Genomic DNA, 12,486 nt, shown 5'->3' on the forward strand with positions numbered 1-12,486 from the left:
TCGCACAGATGTTAGAATCGGTCTTTGTAACGAATGGGGAAATGGGGAAGTGACGTATACCGTAAAGCAGTCAGCACATTTGTAGTTTATTTGTGTGAGAGGGTTCCTACCACCCTCCTCAAAGTTTCTTAGTGCCAGTAAAAGTGATACAGACCCCCTCAGGCCATGACAAAGGTCAACTAGTTGTAAGTCAATGTTCCATCAGAAGAGTTATGAAAATATTTTATTACCAGTGTTGCTTTAAAAAAAAATGTTGTAAATGTAAAAGTACTATACATTATGAAGTACTATACACTGAGAGTCTATAAATAGAAAAGAAATACTTGAAACATATTTCACTCTTCTTAAGATAAGATAAGATAAGAAGGACTTTATTGATCCCACAGTGGGGAAATTTTCAGTGTTACAGCAGTAAAGATATAGGTAACACAGGGACGGTGGCATAATGTAGCCATTAATGTATAACATTTACACAATTCTTGGGAACCCAGCCTTTTTTAATGTAGACGGTCGTGAAATCATCCATCCATCCATTATCCGAACTGCTTTATCCTCACGAGGGTCGCAGGGTTGCTGGAGCCTATCCCAGCTGTCTTCGGGCAATAGGCTGGGTACACCCTGAACTGGTTGCCAGCCAATCGTAGGGCACACACAGACAAACAAACACACACACTCACAATCACATCTAGGGGCAATTTAGAGTGTCCAATCAACTTACTATGCATGTTTTTGAAAGGTGGGAGGAAACCGGAGTACCCTGAGAAAACCCACGCAGGCTCGGGGAGAAGATCCAAACCCCACACAGAAAGGCCAGATCCCGGAGTCAAACCCTAGACCTTTGTACTGTGAGGCTGATGTGCTCACCAGTTGACCATCGTGCCGCCCTGTAGTGACGACAGACAGCGATGCTGACCATTAAAGTACCTTTTGCGCATCACAAGAATATTAGAGCATTATTGCATAATAAAGCAATATTATGCGGGTGGACCAACGGAATACAAGGACGGTTTGCATTCTGTTTGCATCACAGATGGGTTTTGTTGCACATATTCACTTTTTATTGTGTTATTTTGCAATAAAAATAATTATTGCAATAAAAATAATTATTGCAAAATAAGGCAATGTTATTTTAGGAGGAGAGCAAACATCTACCGCTTCCTGGTCATAGCTTTGATGTTTTTTTTCACCCTCGTCAGTGAAATGGGTGTCCACTAGAGGGCAGACTATGCCTGTGAGAACAATACTGCAGGGAGAGAATGCACATGAAAGAGAGCACTCCAGATGATATGCAGGCTTAGAAAGGCAGTCTTGCTTTTTCAAAGAACCCAACACAACACGTTGGCCGTAACTTGACCTGGTTAGGGACGATTAGTGAGACAGATGAAAACCTAACTCCGTCCTTGTTTTGTCAGTCCTTTTTAAAAGAGTTCTCGTCCTCCGCAAAATGAAAGGCAAGTTTACATCTTAAGTATTTTTGGAAAAAGCACCCGAACTTTCAGATTCTGTTGCATTGTCCACAACGCTTCTGTTTGCATCACAGATGACCTGGATTACCACTACTGCGCATGTACGTCACATCCAAGGCTGACAGCCCGCAGTAGACAATGCAGGAGACAATGCAGGTTCGACAGAAAAACAAAGTTCCAAGTAAATAGATATATTAATAAACGATTTGTCGACTATCCAATTAAATGTTAACGATTTTGATCATTGACATCATTTTGTCTTGTCGACTAATCTGACTTAAATAGAAGTAAAAAGTAGTCATCGAAATAATGACTTGCGTAAAAGTAAAAAATTACTTGGTGAAAAAACTACTCAAGTACTGAGTAACTGTTGCAACGTCTCATTTATTTTTTATTTTTTTAAAAACAACCATTCAATCAGACGAAACTGCAAAATCAACTTCAGGCAAATTAAAGTCCATTAAATGAATAAAATGAATTCATCCATCCATTATTGATACCGCTTATCCTCACAAGGGTCGCGCTGGAGTCTATCCCAGCTGTCTTCGGGCAGTGGGCGGGGGACACCCTAAATTGGTTGCCAGCCAATCGCAGGGCACACAGAGACAAACATCCGCACTCACAATCACACCTAGGGGCAATTTAGAGAGTCCAATCAACTTGCCATGCATGTTTTTGGAATGTGGGAGGAAACCGGAGTACCCGGAGAAAACCCACGCAGGCACGGGGAGAACATGCAAACTCCACACAGGGAGGCCGGGGCCGGGATCGAACCCACGACCTCTGAACTGTGAGGCGGACGTGCTAACCAGTCGACCACCGTGCCGCCCGTAATGGGTTCAATGTAGCCTAATGTAGCGGAGTAAGAATACAGTTTCTTCACATCTACTCAAGTAAAAGTAAAAAGTATAGAGATTTAAAACTACTCCTAGAAGTACAAAATTTCCCAAAACTTACTCAAGTAAATGTAACGGAGAAAATAAACTTGTTACCCCCACCTCTGGACGGTGGACCAGCCAAGCTATGAAAAATAGTGCAAATTATAGTCAGAAAAATATGATAATGCAATAATGTCTTGACTTGCAGTGCAGCAATCATATTTGTAGACTTTTATGTACAGTTTGTGCCGTTGAGCACTTTTGCAGCCCATGGTGCATGCAGTCCTCAGAGGGAGGGATGTGTTGACTTTGGATTTGTAATGCTGAGACAAAGCGGGTCAGCAGAGTTTGTCGGACAGCAGTCCCACCGTCGCCGCCCCATCTGTCAGTGAATTATGATGAGCTGACACCTCCTCGTATCGTGACGGTTCTGGCAGGGCTGCCAAGCCCCAAAGACGGCTTGGACATGGACGCTCGCTAAAGTGAGATGAGGTCACTATCAATCCATCACCCTCAGGGGAGAGACATTTAGGGAGGCCTCTGGCCACGGATGATGAATGGCAGCCGCTGGGGGTAGAGGAAGTTGCTGTAATATTGTTTGCGGAGTTCGTGATGTCGGAGGATGTTCAGCAGGCAGGACAAGGAGTCCCTCATGTCTTCTTATTGTAGTAGGTGTGCGAGAATACAGTGGAAAGCATATTGGTTCACTTTGGATTTGGAGACATTTTTGCTCATGAACGGAATTAACGGCAATACTGAACAAATTTAGAATTTTTTTTTTCTCAATACCAATCGCAGGGCACACAGAAACAAACATCCGCACTCACAATCACACCTTGGGGCAATTTAGAGAGTCCAATCAACTTACCATGCATGTTTTTGGAATGTGGGAGGAAACCGGAGTACCCGAAGAAAACCCACGCAGGCACGGGGAGAACATGCAAACTCCACACAGGGAGGCCGGAGCCGGGATCGAACCCACGGCCTCTGAACTGTGAGGTGGACGTGCTAACCAGTTGACCACCGTGCGCGAAAATAGACCATTACAGATAAATTGTACTTGCCAGAGTAGTAGTAGTAGAGTTGTTTTGATGCAACATATTTTCACGTGTACTCGAGTATATATGTTAACAATTAGTGTTACTTTTACTCCATTACCAGAGCTGGGCAGTCCGTCCCTGGGCCAGATGCCCATTTTTGGGGTGGGGGGTGGAGACTGACAAATTTTAAAAAAGGGCTGGACTAAGCATGGCCGGAAGTGGATTTTAGTCCGACCCATTAATCGGCCCTCATGCGTTTGACGTGGTCGCGAGGCGGCCAAATTTCATCTCAGCCTACTCAGTGAAAGGCTTCTTTTTAGGCTTCTTTCTACTCCCACGTCGGCGCGAGCGACAACTGCCACATTGATTCACGTGACCGACGCATTGTGCTGTTGGCGACTGGTCTGCAACACATGCCACGCACCCATCAGGAATTGTTGCTGCTCTGATCGGTCCATTATGTCACATGTTGCGATGACATACACTCTCCCACACAGAGAGGAGAGAGAGGATGACAATGTTTATGAATAAGGGCGGGGGGTCGCGGCCAGAAGGGTACCCAGGTCAAGGGTGGAGGGTCACGACTGGCAAAAAAGGGTCAAGTGCCCAGCTCTGTCCATTACATTGAGCTGCATTCAGTTCGCTAAATGTTTTGTTTGCGTGATGAATTTTGGGGGGAGAGGGGTGTCTGTGAGACTTCCTGCTCTACACTGCTCACCAATCAAACATAATTACTGGTGACGTTTGACTCCAGTTCACCAATCAAACACAGCCAGGCAGCCACATGACCACACCCAGTCTTTGCCGGCTTGTCAAAGTGACTAATTTGAAACGAAGAATGGCTAAAGAGGTGGATACCCAGCTCAACGACTAAATTGCGTCATTGCAGTAAGTTGTAGATTTTTCTACTGATGTTTACCTGTTTTGGCAGTGCATATGCTAACCGATTTATGCTCACACAGTATGGCTCCAAATTGTTAAATGTGAAAAATTATACTCTAAAAAGGCTATATTTGCTCCCAGTGGTCCCACTGAGTAAAATGTTCTGCAAAATCTATTGTGTATGGTTGTAGTGCAACCTCTGTACCATAAAACATATCTGCCAAAAAAAAACAATATTTTATCAATAAACTTCAGTAGGATGCTTCTTCATTGGCTCATTTTGGTGATTAAAGCTAAGTATTTCTTCCATTGAAAGCTACGCCTGTATTGTTGTTGTTGTTGTTTTAAATGTCTAGGTCACAGAATATTACACTATCCTGGTGTAGTGATGACTCTATTTTGATGAATAAATTCTTTGTAGCCTCATCGATAATTTTTCTGTCGACCAAGGCTCCACCCCTACAAGCTGAAAGTGTATACTGACCTAATAGAATCCCACAAAAAGCAAAGGTTTTTTGATGAACATCTTAAGAAGAATGCAAAAATATTCCATTGTTGCTTTTCATTATTTATGTTGATATTATAATGTTTTTTTTAGTGTTTTAGTTACAGTCATAGTGACAATGGATGAATTTGCACATAAATGTTTTATTTTTTGCACATACTATGTTACTCACCAGTTACTCAATACTGCAGTATTTTTTCACTGAATACTTAGATTCGTATTTACTCTTACTCAAGTAATTATTTGGAAGACTACTTTTTACTTTTACATGAGTCCTGTTATTCTAAAGTAACATTACTCGTATTTGAGTACAATGTTGGCTACTATACCCAGCTCTTTTCAGGATACATTGCAGTTTTTCACATTATTTTATTCATGTAGTTGTAAGTGTTTTAAGCAGAAAATTACAAAAAATGTTTGATATTAGGATTTTCTTCTGGAAACATTGTGATTTTGTTTTTGTTGTTGTAATAGTACAACTTTTTTTTTCCCAAAAATGTATTTCTGTCCTACCAGTAGTAACATTTTTATTTACATTGCACGCTTTTTAATATTACAACTACTTTCTTGTGAAATTTTACACCTTTTAATGAAGCATTACAATTTTCACACTTTCATGTTTTTTTACTCATAAATTCAGAACTTTTCAGAAACCATTGCTGAACATTTCTCATACCATTTCGCAGACCTTTTTTTTTCCAAAACACAGCAATTTTGTCCCCACGTGCAAGTCTCACATCAGTGTGGCATTTTATTTTTCCAAAGCCAAAGTACCATTGCCCCATTCAAGTTCCATCCCAAAAGTTTTGGAGATGGTCAGGGTGAAAATCTTTTTGTCACTTGATGCCATGCTGGCTCACATGCAAATATGAAGATGGCATAAACTATGCACTAACTGTCAAAAAAAAAAGGGAAAAGTGATGTATATGGGAGAAAAGCGAGGCAGGCAGAAAGATTGGCGGGATGTCCCCGTGAATTTTATTTTTGGAGGAGAGCCGTCGCAAAGGCGAGTGAGATGGAGAAAAATGACCCTTCATCTTTGATGACAGCACGCCCGCCTGAGCTGACAGCCATCAAAAATACTCTCTTTTCTTTCCTCTGTGCACACGCGCTCGGGCGTGCATGAGCACAGTGGTGAGCTGAGCTGGATGAGAGGTCATGTGACATTCAGACATTCATTTGACGTCCACACGCAAACACATTTGCAGGCTGTCGAGTGATGGAAGGGTGAGAGATTCAGTCAATGTATAGATCTTTGATGGCTAATAGACTGATATATTGGATGGATCTGTTCTTTAGGTGGAAAAAAGTGTCGGTACTCACATTATTCGACTGTCACCAGGTAAATTAGGTGGTGAATATACTAATATACTGTACGGTATACATACATGCATACATACACACATATATATATACATATACATACTGATGCCTCGCTACTTCGCGCTTCAACTTTCGCGCCATCGGTGCATCGCAGATTTTTCAGAAGCATAATTTAAAATGGAACAACACAGTCATATGTTACTGCGTATATCTACATAGGTTTGATTCTAAATGTTTGCCGTCAATGTTATACATTAATGGCCACATTATGCCGCCGCCCCTGTGTGACCTATATCTTTGCTACTGTAACAATGAAAATTTCCCCACTGTGGGATCAATAAAGGCATTCTTATCTTATCTTATCTTATCTTATATCGGGAGCTACATTCCAGAAAGACGCATTGTTTCATAGATCTGAGTTGACTTGGAGGCTTTGTACATACCCGCAGGCACTCGTAAAAGGCGGTGACTGGTTCCCAGTGCGAGATCGACCAACGAGAGCACAAGTGGATTTACTTTTTCCACACACTGGACTGTACGTGAGCTGACTGAGCATCACAGCCTCTCGCTAAGTCTCGTCCACTATTCAAATGTGCCGTTGATTTAGAGTCAAGCCGGATACTTTCTCCTCCATATTTGTAATGATGTGTTTGCTCTAATAAAGTTTGGTAAAAATCGGATAGTACAGTACAACAGCTGTGTTTATAATTCGTGAGTGCAGCGTGCGCCGGCCAGCGGCACGAACGACTTAAGACATCGCCAAATAAAGTATGAAAGTGTTTGTTAGTTATGTCTTAGGTTGTCTTAAAACAGCTTACCTTAACTACAATCCCGCGTTGCATTTTATCCATTTTATTTATGTTATTGTGTAGAGATAAAGTTAATGCATGTTCCCCCTCCGGTGGCCACGCTCTTCTTTGTTTTTAAAGTAGAAGGCAACAAAGCAAAGAACAAGAAGCGCCCGTTTTTACTTTCACTTTACACGACAACAAGCGTTTTGAAGTGCAGGGTTGGATAAATTACACGACTGCTTTAATCACTAACAGAAAATGAACCGTCTCCGCAGCTCAACACTAAACGAAGCCTTTTTTCCCCACATTACCCAAGATGAAAAATACCCCGCTGAACACGGTATACATTTACAAAAACAAAGTACGACAATTACATAACAATGACACTGACATAAAACAACAACATAGTTTGTAACCCATACAAGCTTTAATCATTTCCCTGGCAAGGCGCCCTTGCGTAAAAACAAAGGGGCGACATTTTGCTGCATGCGTTGAATGAGGGGAAATTAGTGCCATGTTGTGGACATTAAAAGCAAATAGTAATTTTTTAATTTTTAAAATAGCATTTCAATAGCAGGGCATTCTTGAAGAAGACAAAAAAGAAGATATGAGATAAGAATATGCTTGCATTGAGTTTGGGAAAAGTAGCATCGCTTGGTGAGCAACTACATAAAATGAAAATGTGTAAGTCATTGAGACTGGAAATGGAACTCAGAGTGTGGACTTACCGGTTCAGTAACGAGGCACCCTAGCAGAAAACAGTAAAAAGTGCAACGTGGCTTATCTGCTCGTGCCTACTCCATCTTGTAGCTTCACCTGTGGGGATGAGAAAACAGGAATGAGACATTTCCCCCGACAGGAAGAAATTTGGTGCCAACGATATTTGTATGTATTTTTGGGAGTTTCTCGCTATTGATTCACAGCAAGATGCTGTGCTGGTGGAAAGGATTGGCAGCAAAAGTGTTTTCTTAAGACCAGTTCCTCTGGGAATGAAAGCTTCAGTCTACAAGTCAGGCCCCACTTTCCCCACCACAACCCCCAACCTCTTGAAACAATAATCATCCCACAGGACCCCCTGCAGCCTCCTGTTTGCCTTAAATGCCAAACCCTCCAAAACACATTTTTTCCCGCAGGCAACGGCACCGTAGGACGAAAAAGAAAGTGTGCTGCCCTTTGTCTGCTTTTAACGCTACTGTAGCTTTAAAATAAAAACGGATGGGTTGCCAAGCTCAAGATGAAGTCACGATGGAGGTTAGTTGGATGTATTTCAATAAGGGTTCATGCCGGGGACGTACTGGGTCCCCAATTCAGCCCGGGGATTTGAGATGGAGAGGCCATTAGAGCGATGGCCGAAAAAAATGTGTGATCGAAGGATGCGTCTTTCTTTTGGAATTGATGTTAATATTGTGAAAGCCACAGTCCCAGAACATGTAAGAAACAACAGCTTTGAGATAAAGAATAGATGAAGAAGAATATAAAAGTACTTAATGGCCAGTGATCCATCCATTCATTTTTAAAAACTATTTTCTGAGTCAGCGTCGAAACTTTGGAGGAAGCCATAACATGTCATATCTCACAAATGTCTTGCAGTAAAAAAAACAATATGATGGGCTCGTTGTGGTCACGTGACCACAGCAAGAGTTACCGTAGTAGTGAATGGGGGCTTTGCCCATAATCTCTTTCTCTGACAAATACGGCTCAGTCTTTTCCGTGTTTGAAAAATGATGTCATTCTACACACTGTGTTTACAAGACATGACTAAACTTACCCTTCACAGACATACCTGTACTGTACATCATCACTGTAAAACCTGCTCCAGAGCATAGAGCAGCAATTTAGAGAAGCTTTAAAGTGCATGGGAATGAAAAAAAAAAGTCACCCTAAAAGTTTTTTAAGATAGAGTAGAAGTACAAATAAGAGTTCAATGATTACATTGGTAATAAAAACAAACAAAAAAAGACCTCGGAAAATTTGAAATGTTCATGAATGACGTATGCCATGTCATCTTAATGGCTAGGCTACCTAGTTTAATCCAGTGCGTATGTGATATCAGACCACGCGGTCTGAATATGGCGGTGACCAGCTGTCTGTAAATTGGTCACTCCATTTTTATTGTTCAATTGTTCAGTAGTCTCACGGTCACAAAAGCCAAGTACAGAGTAGCGTTGAATGCAGAAAACTCTCAAAACAAGCCTCATAATTTGATTGATCATGTAGACATATTTTAATAAAGAGTGACTGTGTTTAATAGAATGCGCACAACAGGTAAATAGTACCCTGTCATCACCTTTCACCGGTCAGGTCTGGAGTCAGAGACTGGATACACCACCACACAACCAGGCCGCCAAGTAAAACAGAAATGTATACTTTATTAAATGTCATGTCATCTTCCAAACCGCTTATCCTATATAGGGTCGCGGGGAGTTGCTGGAGCCTATCCCAGCCGTCAATGGGCGAAGGCAGACTACACCCCGAACTGGTCGCCAGCCAGTCGCAGGGCACACATAGACACTCTCACTGAGCGGGAATCGATCCCACGCTGCCCGCACACAACTCAGGCGTGTGTACCACTACACTATCAGCGGACACTTTATTAAATGTTTCACTTAAAACAATGACATACTTCTCCAACTGAATCACACAAGGACAATAAATGAGACAAGAGACAAATGCATAAAAGTATCGACCACTTAACTGACCCGGTGACCAAGACCCTCCCCCCAGGGTCAAGGCTTACAACGCTGGTCCGGCTTGGCTCGACACACGAGTCCTCTGGAGGAATCACCGAGCAGCTCCTGACGTGGCAGGCGCTCGTAAGTTGGTCTGGGGTGTCACTACGCGGTGGGCGGCCTAGCAAGTGGGCGGCAAAGTCGGCCAAGCCGGCACTCCAACCTACCCCGCCCTAAGTACCATTCGCCCTCTGCATGGGCCCTAGTGCTGGAACAACTGGACCTACAATTTCCTAGTTTTGCCGCTGGCAGCGCTACTGGCTACGAACGGCTTCCACCTCCCGCTGTAAGTGCACGGCCATCATCTTGTTTGCCTGTCTCGTCGCTCCGCCGTTCTTTGCACTTCTCCCCAGACACATTTCCTCAGTTTTCTGCCCCAATCTTACCAGTTAGCCTCCCCAATCATCTGCAGCTCCAGGCTCTCACTCCCAGACATAAGTGTAGCACATTACGCTAATCGACCTCCATCTCCATAGCAACCACCACCAAAGTCCACTACAATATTATCACAGAGTCCGATTGTATTATACAGCCAGCTACTATGGGTGGGAACGCTAATCGTGTTTTCGATGCATCGTTCGGCGTATTAAAACGATTCTGAATCGATAATTAAAGTTTAATTCACATTAAGATTCACAACTTTGGCATCACAATGGACTCTTGTACGAATCCCATCAACCACATCACTAAAACATAATTTTTCAAAAAACACCTCCATCCCTCTAACTCCCATACCATAGCTGTGACACTTATTCATGCTTTCATCACTTCCAGACTTGACTACTGCAATAGCCTCCTGTTTGGACTTCCGTCCACTTATATCCCAAAACTGCAATATGTCCAGAATTTTGGTGCCCGCTACCTGGTCCAGGGAACACATCACCCCCATCCCCCGATAGCGCCACTGACTCCCGATACAACACTGCATCCAACAGAAACATCTTCTCCTGACCTGCAAGTCCCTCCGTAACCTGGCATCTCCCTACCGCTCCGATCTCCTGGAACACAATTGTTCCACCAGCGTTCTTTGCTCTGCTGACTCCACCCTCCTCAACCCCATCACCCACACAAAGCACCGGGCCTTGAGGGACTGAGTCTTCGCCACCGCTGTCCCCACCCTCTGTAGCTCACTCCCACAACCCATCAGGATTTATTAGAAAACTTCAAACCTCTCCATAAAACCTACCTGTCCAAACCGGATTGTCTTTAATTCTGTTGTCTATCTTTTTTTTATGCTCTGTTTTTGTTGTCGTTGTTTGTCCTTTACTCTGTACTCTGTTGGCTCCATCATCAGGCCGTAATTTTCAACTCCAATTTGACCTTTTTGAAGCCGTGTGTGAAGCGGTTGCAATAAGAATCAGCACGTCCAAACCAGAGGCCATGGTCCCCAGTTAGAAATGTAGGAGTACTCTGTTAGGGTCAGGAATAGGATTCTGCCCCAAGTGGAGAACTTCAAGTATCTTGGAGTTTTGTTCACAAGTGTGAGAAGAGTGGGTCACAATACTTACAGGCGGATAGTACTGGTTTACAGTGATGAGAACACTGCATTGGTCTGTTGTGGTGAAGAAGCTGAACCAAAAGGTGAAGCTTTTTATTTTCTGGTCTATCTACGTTTCCATCTTCACCTTGGTAACAAGCTGTGGGGCATGACCGAAAGAGCAAGATCATGGGTACAAACAGCCAAAATGAGTTTCCTCCGCAGTGTGTCCGGGCTGTTCCTTAGGACAGTGTGAGAAGATCAAACTGTGAAAGTGCTGAAACTAGACCCGCTGCTCCGCCGCATTGAGACAAGCCAGATGAAGTGGCACAGGCATCTAATTAGCATGTACTTCCTGGTGAGGTGTTCCGGGCATGTCCCGGCAGGAATGAGGTCTCAGGAAAGCCCCCGCATGCACTAGAGAGACTTGTGTCCATGATTTTGTATTTTGTAGCAACAAATTAGTATTTTGTATAGGTTATATCCATACTGTGGCCGTAATTTACATCTTTGCAAAGAAATCATTGGAAATCACCTCAGCATTGAGCCTGCAAAGCTGTAGCTGTGTTTTTCAACTAGTCATTGTGGTGCCATTCCACAGGCGACTCTCTCAGATTAGCACAATGGGGATTAACCCACCCACTGCTTCTCAGGCTTCCACTGGCGAAGTAGTGTTAAGGGTAGAAGGGTGTGCTGACATTACCATTTGTCCGATACGCTGAGGCGTGGGTGTTGGAAAAAGCTGGGCCTGCAGATTTCCGTCTGTGGCCTCACTCAAGGATGATAATGGTGGTCGACTGGTTAGCACGTCCGCCTCACAGTTCAGAGGTCGTGGGTTCGATTCCGGCCCCGGCCTCCCTGTGTGGAGTTTGCATGTTCTCCCCGTGCCTGCGTGAGTTTTCTCCGGGTACTCTGGTTTCCTCCCACATTCCAAAAACATGCATGGTAAGTCGATTGGACTCTCTAAATTGCCCCTAGGTGTGATTGTGAGTGCGGATGTTTGTCTTTGTGCCCTGCGATTGGCTGGCAACCAATTCAGGGTGTCCCCCGCCTATTGCCCGTAGACAGCTTGGATAGGCTCCAGCACGCCCCGTGACCCTTGTGAGGATAAGTGGTATAGATAATGGATGGATGGATAATAATGATGATAAATAAATAAAAAAAAGAAGAAGTATAAAAAGAAGACGAATATGTTTGGTAAGGACGGCCATCTTGAGAAAGAAAACCTGTCTGGCAGTTATTTTGGAGGATATACATATATATGCTTTTGTGGAATATGAGTTAAAAAAGAAAAATCCAAGTATTTGAGCCTCATAAATAGATCTTGTTATATGATGAATACACTATGTGCATCAAATACAATGTAAACATGCAACATTAGAGGTGTACAGAAGT

At 43.2% G+C, this 12,486-nt stretch overlaps 1 long non-coding RNA gene across 1 annotated transcript; it reads right to left on the reverse strand.

Moving 5' to 3' along the window:
• Positions 1–372: 372 nt before the first annotated feature.
• LOC147151952 (uncharacterized) lies at positions 373–7,083 on the reverse strand. Its single transcript, XR_015089779.1, has 3 exons — positions 6,913–7,083; positions 719–884; positions 373–623 (listed from the first exon to the last, which is right to left on the reverse strand). It is a non-coding gene; the product is annotated as an uncharacterized LOC147151952 (long non-coding RNA).
• Between the last annotated feature and the right edge of the window lie 5,403 nt (positions 7,084–12,486).

This window comes from Filicampus tigris, chromosome 2 (genome assembly GCF_054856515.1).
Source record: "Filicampus tigris isolate MCC_2025a chromosome 2, RoL_Ftig_1.0, whole genome shotgun sequence".
NCBI lineage: Eukaryota > Metazoa > Chordata > Actinopteri > Syngnathiformes > Syngnathidae > Filicampus > Filicampus tigris.